This window comes from Sinohyriopsis cumingii, chromosome 6, assembly GCF_028554795.1.
Source record: "Sinohyriopsis cumingii isolate HCF-2022 chromosome 6, ASM2855479v2, whole genome shotgun sequence".
Taxonomy (NCBI): Eukaryota; Metazoa; Mollusca; class Bivalvia; order Unionida; family Unionidae; genus Sinohyriopsis; species Sinohyriopsis cumingii.
In genome coordinates this window covers 161,656,092-161,668,242 of record NC_142966.1, presented here as the reverse complement: position 1 = coordinate 161,668,242, position 12,151 = coordinate 161,656,092, and the positions used below count along the sequence as shown (strand labels likewise).

The 12,151-nt window shown below is 34.2% G+C and overlaps 1 protein-coding gene across 1 annotated transcript in view; it reads right to left on the bottom strand.

Annotated features, from left to right (window-relative positions):
* The window catches only part of LOC149798410 (uncharacterized), a 55,592-nt gene that overhangs the window by 35,358 nt on the left and 8,083 nt on the right, over positions 1 to 12,151 (bottom strand). The gene's annotated exons all lie outside the window — the stretch shown is intronic.

The window sequence follows — 12,151 nt, the reverse complement described above, 5'->3', positions numbered from 1 at the left end:
AATATCAACGTAGCTCTCATGGATTTAACAACGTACACATTTTCTACGTGTGCAAATTCACAAACCTCATAACACAACATTTAGGGCTTTCTTCAATGTTTAAAAAAATAACATATTATGTCATTCATCATTTAAACATCACTTGTAATTTCTGAACGTTCAATGGTTTTGCAAACTTATTCATACCCCTAGTATACTGTTTTGTGATACCAAAAACACTCCAAAACAGGAGGGGAAACATGTCCGCACATACTGAAATGCAAATCTTTCAACGTCTACCATATTCATAAATTTGGAACCTTACATCCCGTTGTACTCGTTTGCATTCTTCAGCAACATTTACATCTCAATCCGTGCCTTTAGTGTCAACTATGATATATTGCATTAATACCGACTGCAAATAATTTAAAGTAACCAAACTACAATTTATGATGTTCAAGAAGAATGTTGCAAGATAATGTTGGCATATGTCAGAGTAGAATAAATGTAAGTGTTGGACAACTTATATACTTTAAGTGCAAATGTGAAACTCATTATCCGTATATGTTATCACTATTCCCAATTAAAACATGGAAACAAAACAAAACGATATATAATAAAGCAATACCTGAAGGTCTTTGACAATAGTTATTATACAAAAGCTGGACCTTACTGAAATTCTTCGCAGTGAAAATTTGAAATTGTTAAAAGCCAAATTGTACAATCCTCTAGCCTATACGAGGATGTTCGAAATAAACGACTCTTGTTACAAAATAATAATGGTAAGAGTTCCGCGAGGTAGACTAATTAAACATCTTGGGTTTATATATCTCGTTTGGAGTTTTCTTTCTTTACAAAAATGAAAATATTAATATATAAGATCTCTTATCCCTACAAGAACAGTGTTCAGAAGACAGAACGGTCACTTTAAAGAAATAACAAGTACTTTCCTGACAACACAGACGTAAATACGATATATTGACGAAATACTAACTTCTTGATTGCGAGTAGTGCACACATATTTTACTTCACCTTCGCAATATACCTAATGGCACAACTCTAGTCTGTGAGATATTCAGCAATGTTTAAAGAATATTAGGAAATATGTCTTGATTTGAGCTAAAACAATAACCTCATTGTCATGAGGGAATATGTACAAGCTATCGAGTTTCGATGGTATAAACGGTTACACAAATAAAGCTTTAGAACAATATGCTGGAAAATACACATTCTGATTTGTCCATTTCTTACAGCAGAAAATGTATATTGCTATTTATTAGAAAAAGATGAAGATTTACAAATCGGGTTATGATATATTAAACACTTTGATGATTTCTGATATTTAAGTCCACCCAACAACAACTATAGACAAAACGATGCATCATTCATTGAAAGTGAATTTCAGTATTAACAGGACCTGATCTTTGTTGCAAAGTTTTTTTTTTTTTAAAGAAAACAAATAATGAATGCCACTTCTTACGGTGTTTGTACGTAATATAATAGTGTTCTTCTCTCCAAGATCCAAAGTCATATTTATGGAAACTATATTAAATTGGTCCATATGATCTCCTATTTTGAGACCATCCAAAACAAATAACTTTGTTCAACGACTTATTTGCATGAGAGCTTTCATTGTTAGATTTTAAATGGATGGCATGAAGTTGTTATTTTTTATTTTATGCTAAGGTACTTTAACCATTTTCAGTTCACCTAGTTAATGGATAAAAAGAGTTTTGTGAGGCATATCTTATAGCTATTTTAAACAAGCAAAGGTGGTTGTGTCAGAAGCTTAGATAAAGCTATCTTTCTCAATTAAAATATCACTTAACATAGCACCAATAAGAGAGAATAACATAAATGAAATGCACGAACATGCGTTATGCATGTACTATTAGTTGCATAGCTTTAGCGAGGAATAATTTAATTTAATATCAATGCAAATATGGCATAATACCGATAATCGAACTTTGCAAAGATAAATAGTCATCTGAAACAACATAAATAGATGATACGTAACAGGCCCGCAAAAGATAACCATCAAAGTACAACTTATGAATGTTTATCGTTCTAAAGACATCAGTTATTGAGGTTAAAGATGACAGTGTAATCAATAACAAATATATGGCGCACTATGTGTAGCATTCAGTAGGGAAAGACCGTGGCATCTTTAGTGAATTAAAATGGAATAGGAGAATTGAGAGATGTTAAACAATATGATCAGCATAAGTAATCATAACTTGGTGTGAAATGTACAGTATGATGTTTGAAATTGTATACTCGTGATATAAGGGAGTCAAGTACTGGGAGAGCAGACATCAAATATAATTTTAACAAATGATATATAATTCCTAAGTAAAACTCTTTATTATTTGTTTTATGGCATTTATGTGGACAGGGTGATAATATGGCACTTAACTTTCCGTGGCCATTTCTAAAATATGACACTATGAGAACAGTAAAATGATATTAAAAACGTCCATATGGTTATTATTTTGGGTCGACATGGAGAAAATGAACATTCTGTAGTGTGGTTCTGTATGGCATGGGCACAAAGGAACTATATGAGCAAAGACGCGAATTGAACATTCCGAAACACTTTCAGACCCTTTTTAATTTATAACTGGGGGACACTTTCAGGCCGTATGGAAATCTAACTTAAGACCACCCTAGTGTCCATGAGATTTAAAAAATGGAGGATGTCACGTGGCGTTGCTGAGAAAGTTCCACCCTTACTGACCAATGCCTAGTTGTACTGTCCCTCCTTACCCACACCTACAAACCATCACCATCACACGTACATACCGACCAGCCGAAAACGATGATAGCTGTGGGTCCCGTTACTATCATATTCTTAATGACAATTACCCACACCTACTAACACCCCCTTCTACTGACAAGCATCAACCTATGTTGAACAGCGAACAGTCTTACCGATCATTATTAAAGCCAAAAGTGCAGTCTCTAAACAGAGACTAAAATCATTACACACAAATTATTAAAGAAAGTCAGACTATTATTTTAAATATATGACATAAAATACAAATAAAACAAACCTCCAAACAAAGCAACAAATTTGGCTGAGTCTAAAAGTAATGGGGAGAATATTTTGTTGAAATAAGTGAATAAAAGAAACAGCAAAATTCCGAGAATGAAAGAGAAATTTAAAGAGACTTAATACTTCTGGGATGCTATATCAAAAATATGGTCTGACTAAAAGTATTACCAAAATTGCAAAGCTGTAAAAAACATGACAGACACTAAAATAACTCGCCCACTTGAGTGAAATTGACCGCGCCTATAATTTACACTAACATCCCGTATCTGAGACTACGAAATGTTATATATGTACAAATATGGTATTACCTAACAATAATACTAAAATTCACAACTAACATATCGTTTGTGTAGATTGAAAATGGCAGAGAATAATAATTGTAAAAGTACTAGATTAATAGGGAATTTAACCAATGTTAAAACAGTCTGAACAATTTAAAAACAATTTAAAAGGATAAAGATGCGACAAATGCTAAAATACATAATAAAGCACTTAAAAATTATAAATTGCATATTATACTATTTGATAAAGAAATTTAGAAGCAAGTTTGAGAAGCTAAACCTTTTGTCATATTGAGAATAACACTTGAAATCAATTTAAAAACCACAAGTTTATAAATAATTTTTGTTAAGTAACATACATATGCACCACTATATATATGTCTTTATATATATATATATATATATATATATATATATATATATATATATATATATATATATATATATATATATATATATATATATATATATATATATAAGTTAATGTACCAAGTAAGATACAAATTTTATCAAAATTTAGATAAACTTCAGTCATTAACTAGCATACATCTTTACTGTAGTAACACAAAACCTTACTGACGGACATTTAGACACATGCATGCAGACCAAAATATACGGGATCTTAAAATATGTGAAGAGTTGTCATGACTAGCACATATTATTACAGACCCACAATATCCTTAAAGATAGAAAGAAAGGAGGTGTATATTATGGTCACTATTATATGCAAGTATAATACAACATTCATGCTTACTATCCAACCCCACTTATACACATATAAATACAACAGAGGGAATGGAGATATGCAATGTTAAAGTATAGTTACTTATGAACAAAGTCTAATCTATACACCCATACAAACCATCAAGGAAGTTAACACTTATTAACAAAAAGACCTGAAAAATAAGTCATTACACCCAAAGAAACAATACGTAGGGCACTAACCTCTCCATAATGCAGGCTGATTAAAGAGAGGGGTTCTTAGTCCCTAAATACAAGAGTCAGAAAATGAGCTCAATTAATATACACTTCAAATTACTGTAATGCCAAACTTAAAGCCATGCACTCATTCTTAATAGTGGAATGGTTTTTCTGGTTCATATTTTATATTTTGTAAAGACATACTTGTATCAACATTTATGTTAAATGATTGGTTGAAATCTAGAGCTGAAAGAACCTGTTTAGTTTTGAATTTATCGAAAGCCTCCTAATTTCTTCGACCAATAAAACTTTATTTTCTTCACTAACAAATTCATTGTGGGTTCAGCAATTATGGAAACATTTTGAGCAATGTTTCCGGTCATGTGCTGCCATGCCCAAACATTGCACCATTGCCTTGTAGTGATAGACACTGATAATTCAAGGATATCTTTAAATATTGCTTATAATGTTTGAACTTGACTATGCCTTGGCTAAATTCACGTTTATGTAAAACAATTGTCAATTTTGCCCCACTCGGTCATTCAACGAAATTACGGATACTTTCGAGGTGATCTTTCCAGGTCTCGTTGTATGTAATGAGGTCATCACTGCAAGCATCACATCCATATATTAAATATGCTACCATCATCATTAAACGCTGGAATTTCGAGTTAGATTTTTTCATAGCAAATGACATCTTTTTGATAGAGTCCAAAATGGAGTTATGAAAGGCCGAAATTTGATTTGCTCTATCCGTATGTGGCCTATGCCAGAACGATTTTATAAGGTTTAACCGGATGACATACTTTGCATTTCCCATTTTGAAGTCATATATTCTTGGTATAGGAAATTAATCTGTTTTGGTAACACTGATCACTTGTTTGTAGTTAATAATAATAAATAATAATGAGGACTTTGTAAAGCGCCTGATCTTAGACAGCTCTAAGCACTTTACAACATTAGACAACACCTATAACATTAAAGACGTATATAATGATATAATTGCAAAATACAAACACCATGGCATTAGAAAACATAAAAACATGCTGAAAATATTTAAGGTAGGAAACATTATTAGGTCTGTAAGTTTGTTCTTGTAGTCAAAATACGTGAGTTTTAAGATCACTCTTTAATGAGATTACTGCGTTTTTCTGTCTATGTTCAGTTCCACGTTGCTGGGCCCTGGTATGCAAGAAAACATTGTCCATATGATTTTTGTTCATAATAGGAATAATGAGTATACGATTATCAGAAGAAGAGCGTAAGTATCTTGCTGGTGTATACACGTGGGTGAGATCGGATAGGTACGTTGGATTGGAGTCCGTCAGTGAACTGTACAACAGAAAACACATGTTGTGTTTGATTCCGGATGGAATGGATAGCCAGTGCAGGGTAAAGGGCAGCGGGGTGGTGTACGTTGATCGTGATACTCTAAGGAGGATCCAAGCAGCTGTGTTTTGAAGTTTTTGGAGTATATTTAGACGAACCAGACAGAATTGAGTTACAATAGTCAAGTCTTGAAAGTACTAATGACCACAAGTGTGTTCGTGGCATCAACTGCAAGATATTTTCGAATGGAGCTGATGCGTATAAGGTCAATATAAGCAGCCTTGTATATGTTCATGACATGTTGGTGCAATGTGAGAGTGCTGTCCAGGGTAACACCTAGGTTTCATACTGACTCTGTGAATTTAATGTTAGTGTTGCTGATATTTGTTGTTGTAGGCAAAGGATATGAAAGAGAAAATATTTGTGTTGTGATTAGTCAGAATGGTCTCAGTTTTATCGATATCCATCTGCAGCTGGTTACATCTCATCCATGATTTCCCATCAAAAATGCACCTCTCTACACCTTGAATGGTAGCGTCAACTTCAACTGGGTGGCTAGGTTTGTATATGTGGGTGTCGTTAGCGTTTAATTGGTGAGACACTCAATATTGATCTATGACATTTGAGAGCAGCTGAATGTATAGAATGAAGAGAACAGGTCCAAGAACAGACACCTGTGGAACACAGCAACATAGGTCAACTGTACTGGAGTGTATTTGCAGACACAATTTGTGCCCTGTTGACCAAGTATGACTTGAACAATAGTAAGTCTGTATCATGAATGCCAAATACATGCTGGAGATGGTGAAGTAATATATAATAGTCTATTGTGTCAAATGCTGCAGACAAATCAAGGATGGTGAGGACTGTTTTAATCTTTCAGCTATCCAAAGCAGAGAGAATGTCATTAACTACTTTTAGAAGAGTAGTTTCATTACTGTGGCCAGAACGATATGCAGATTATACATTGCTAAGAAGATTGTTTAAATTCAGAGTAGATAAAACTTGGGATAGAACAACTTTTTATAAGATGTGTTATATGAATCGGAGATTAGAAACTGCGCGTTAGGTCTTTAAATCGCTATGGTCGAGTGACGGTTTCTTCAGCAGAGGCTTTGCAATGGCAGTTTTGAGAAATGTTGGGAATTCCCCGGATGAGAGAGATGTGTTAATAGGACAAGTTAGTGAAGGTAATACTGGATATAATCACCCAAGCAGCAGTGATGCTGGAATTGGATCAAGTTCACATGACTTTGGTGCACTCTTCATCACGAATGTTCGAACTAAATCCATAGAGACATGTTAAAATGCTGCTAATGGTTACCGCTCAGATTCTTTATCGCAAATGTATGGTGATGACGAGTCAATTGCAATTGTGTTGTCAGGCTTATCTCTAATGGTTTGTACTTTGTCACGGAATTAATTAGCAAACAGGTCCGGAAGGTCGACTGGAGAGAAGATTGTTGAAAGTGGTGTACATTTGTTTCTTGACATTAGCTTGTTAATAATCTCGAAGTGCTCCTTGCAGTTGGAATTGTCCATGGTCATAGTACTATACTGGGCGGATTTTGCTGTTTGGACTATGTTTCTGACGTTCTTCTTAGCGGCTTCATATATTTGCTTATGAATAGTTAATCTTGTGGAAAGTCAAAGCCTCTCAGCTTTACGTCGGTCTCTTTTAGAAGTGCCAAGCTGGTCCCTAACACTGCTATAAAACGGAGAATACTTTTGAATTGATACTCTGCGCTTGGTGGCTGGGGCATGTTTGTCGAGGAATGAACGTAGGCAGTTACCGAGTTGTTGTGGAAAGCCATAACCTCTCACCTTTACGGCGGTCTCTTTTAGCAGTGCGAAGCTGGTCCCTAACACTGCTGTACGACGGAGAACACTTTTGAATTGATACTCTGGCTGGGGCATGTTTGTCGAGCAATGAACGCAGGCAGTTATCGAGTTGTTCTGCTGTAGGAGGTAAGTAAGTTGTTTGGTTTGCTTGCATGTCATGCATTAGTTTGGTTCTATTTATCATACGGAGGTTTCTCTTAGTAGCAGATAAAAATGGAGCGTTATGGACCGATACGTCAAGATGGCATATAATGCACATGTGATCTGATGCAAGTTCGTGGGCTACCAGGGAGGACCGTAGAATATTATCTTCAGATCTATACAGAATCCAGTCTAACATGTGACCGTTTTATGGGTGGGTTGGTTAGCTGACTTTTTGAGGTTGAAAACATTAATCGAATCTAGGAGTTTTGATGTGTATGTGTTTCCAGGACAGTCAAAGTGAAAGCTGAAATCTCCAAGAATAATCAGGTTGCAACCTATATAATGTCCATAATCTAGGAGATTCGAAACCTGTTCCAAAAAGAGAGATTGTCTTATTCAAGATGGAGAGTGCCGCTTTATTCAAATTCCACTTGATAATATAACTTTGTCATCAAACTTAGTCTCATTACCTGTCACCTTCGGAGCAGTTTAATTAGTTGCCCACTGAGGGTCTTCATTTATTGATAGGCATTGACCTATGGTTGTGGTCAAGCCATTTCTAACTAACAAGGCTTGCTTGGATTAAAAGATCAAAAATAAAATCCTTGATTTATACCCTACTTGGTTAATTACTAGAGATGTGGCAACAAAGCTCTTGAGAATGAAATTAATCAGGAAATTTTTCTGTGGTTGACATATTTTTGTTTAGTGATGAGGTCACATTTGCTCCTGTTACTACTGATCAATCAAACGATATTTATCACATTAATCCTTTTTTAATACTCTTTCTCAGAACAGGACTACATTATGAGAGAAAGTTGGCTCAAGTTCGTACCATATACCACTTAAGACTGTATGTGTAAATGACAGCATTCCAAAGGCCATGACATCTTCCCGGTCTGTAAAATGTATCATTATTGCGATTGTATTATGACTCTATTGTCTTAAATTAAGTAACATAAAAGAACGAAAACCAGTAAGTTTTGTAAAATTAACCAAATCATATTTTTGCCTGGGATACAAATTAAAATTTAAAAATAACTTACAATATTTCGAATTAGTCTATCACTGCTCCCAATAAATAAATATTCAGCTGAATTTCAACGGTATTTCAAATAAGTTCCAATATTGAACGTGACTGATGAGCCCGTAATCCCGAACGTGGTAATCTGCTAATGGCCTGAATTGTGATTCTGTATTAAGTATTTCATGTATGACAATAATAACTCAAAATTGTTCTTGTCTTAAAACATTATATTCCCAATTAATGTTCCTCTATAAGAATATTTTTGATGCACACTTTGTATTTTCAGTTCATAACATTTTTAACTAATAGTTCCGCCCAAATGAAATACTGAACCTAACAACAAGATTAATTCTACCTCAGATGTTAAATACAAGAATTAAAAATTGTTCACGTAAGCAAGATTATGTAAAATGCTATGTTGCAAACGTCGTGTCAGGATATGGGTCCAAAGCTCATTTCTAGAAAATTCAATATTGTAAGAAAAAACAATAAAGGACACGGAAAACATCAGGTGCAACTGGTTATTTCCTGACTGAATCTTAATATCATAGGCCCAGACCCTAATAAATAAGTTTATATTTTTTGATGATGATTCTAATATTTACTCCACACTCATAGAGACATATTAACTAGGTATTATTTGTTTACAAAGTAAGGACACCATCACACATAATCAGGAACAAATTAACAAACATAACAATGCTTAATGTCATGGGACATCATATAACTCCTTTTCATATGCTTTCACGATACGAGATCGAGCAAGTTGAAGGCTACTGCTGGGTATGCTGGTAAGATGTTACAACCAGGTTCTTCAGACTCTATTATCTTTGAGAGCTAAAGTATGGATCGTCCTTCTTAACATGAGTCCATCACTAAAGGCAAAGATAAGCCTCGGACGTAAATACTGTTTGATGAGCGTAAATCTCACCGACACTAACCCAGTGGAATAGAAAGAGGAATGTAGATATTAGACTGCTTCCTCTACACACAAATCATACCAACTAGCCTAAGATATTGGCATTTCCCGCCACTTTAAGTGCCATTACTATAATGAATACTATCCGTATCGATACAATTGCAGGTGTAACCATAACAAGATAGGACGTTGTACATCTGACAGCAAAATCGACTTTTTAGGCCCTTTATTTTAAATACATTTGATTAGCATTCCCTATATCGACCTGATCAACGGCTAGTTCATTTCTGTATAGCGGATATCACCATCTTCAACCCACGGTGGTTAGAAAGACGATATATTCTCAGATTGTTCCATCACTCTAACTGTTATTACCTCTTATACTCAGACGCAGGTGGTCAATGATAATTCCAGACTATGCTAAAGATCGATCTTGCTCCTAGCCCGAACCGAAATAAAATTCTCAGTCTTTTGAAGTTGTTGGTAATGGAGGATCCATTGATAGGTTCGAAGCCTAACAGATATAAAAGTAGTTCATAGTTCAAAGACAAAGCACATGATTCTTTCTAACATTTTCTATGACAGTAGGTCCGTTAAACAAGGTACCTACTGGATGTATTGCTCAAAACTGCAAACTATACAAATATAGCTTATTTTGGTATAACTATAATTGTTTTGTCCTTTACGTATGTTCCTGTGTTCATATAATTAGTATTGAAATTCACCAGTGTAGAAGTTATGTGAAAAGGATGACAGTATATATATATACATATATATATATATATATATATATATATATATATATATATATATATATATATATATATATATATATATATATATATATATATATATATTTCACAGTTTCTTCATGGTATTAGTCTTTTGAGTCACCGCAGACATAAGTGGTCGTTTACAGCGATAGTATATTAACCTCCCTTTTTAAACTGATGACTGTCAGCTTGCATTACGCTGAGCAGAAAATAAGCTTAACTATTTTCACATTACTAACAATTTAGTGTTAGCTAATTGAGAAATTATGCTAAAGAATCGACAGCAACAAATAGCTGCCATGCCGACTATAGTTTTGAACCAAAGACAAGACACATAAAACAATATATGCATTTTCTTTATTTCCCTTTGATGCCTATGTTCTTATTAATATTCGAATCTTGCTTAACATTTGCACTTTTGTTACATGAATCTCTAAATCGATGGGCTTGGCATGCATGAAAGTATTATGTTTTTCTCTTGTCATAATGATCATATTCTGCACTACGCTAACATTTCCTGGTCCGTGTATTATCCCTTCCATGGCCATAGTAAAGAGGCATCCATCGAATATCAGTCTATATTGGATCAGTATCTTTTCCTTTACGACAGTGACCACAGCTGAAGCCGAAGGATCATGTACCACAAACGTATAACATTACAAATCACAATTATTAACGAAATGAGTAACTGTATGTTTTTCAGAATTATTTACTGAGGTCTAAAAACCTATGGTGTATAAATAATTGAATTACTTAGTCAACTATGCATGGTACAAAGCGGAGTTTCAACTAGTTATCCATTTCAGTAGATCCATATTAATAAATTTGTCAACGAACATTTATATTATAACTTTGGACTTTACGAATACGTTAGATGAGCACATAAATGTTCGAAAATGATCCTGTGTACTGTCGTTAGATAATTAGAGATGTAACTGACCATGTATAATTCCTCTTAAAAGATCATAAAATAGATCACAAATCCATCTATCTCATGGATAGATCTTACAATACACGAAAACGTGCATCCAATGAATACACTCAAATGGGTTTAGTTTTCGTTTGCATATTAAATTTTGATATATGAATACAAATCCGAAAAGTGGATTATTGTTTATATACTTGTAGGAAATAGCGGTAAAATTCTGGCACTTTCATATTGTAGAACATTAAAATACATATAATACAATAATGTTCTTCCAACATTCAACGTACTTTTACATTTGAAGGGTAGCAATACTTGAAACTACTGCATTCTCTTTAATAATATGGTCGTTGGCATTCTGTAGTAGAATAAGGTGAATTGTGTGTGCTCTACAATTTGTTTTCATAGAGTGATTATCTCGTTTCTCCCCCAATTATATAAACATGTCCTAAGCGGTGACTCAGTATATTACTTTCATGGCGTGATAATGTCAAATATTTTGAACACGTGAGAATTTTTAAATACTTAATATAATTGCCGGATATGAAATCCGATTATATGGCTAAACATGTGTACTGTCACGTCTGTTATAAGATTATACATCATCTTACTCATCTAGATCCAGAGATGTTAAGAACGTCGTAAGGCAGAAAGAACTTTGTTTTCTAACGAGACTCACTAATCATGAGCAGATCTATGAAGCAGTTAAGAAGAATGTCCCAAACATAATTGATGACGCAAATTTAGCCCACTATGGTACTAAATTCACCTAATGTTTCAGCTGTAAGATCTTTTCTAGGATAAGAACAAGCTAATGCTATGGAATACATGTACACCAATTACAACGACCTTTCATCGCTTTGATCTTGCAGACCTGATTGCGAGGTTCTTCCGTTACAAAGTTCAATCGATTAATATCGTTGTGTAAAGAATTTCAACGGCCTAGGTATATATTG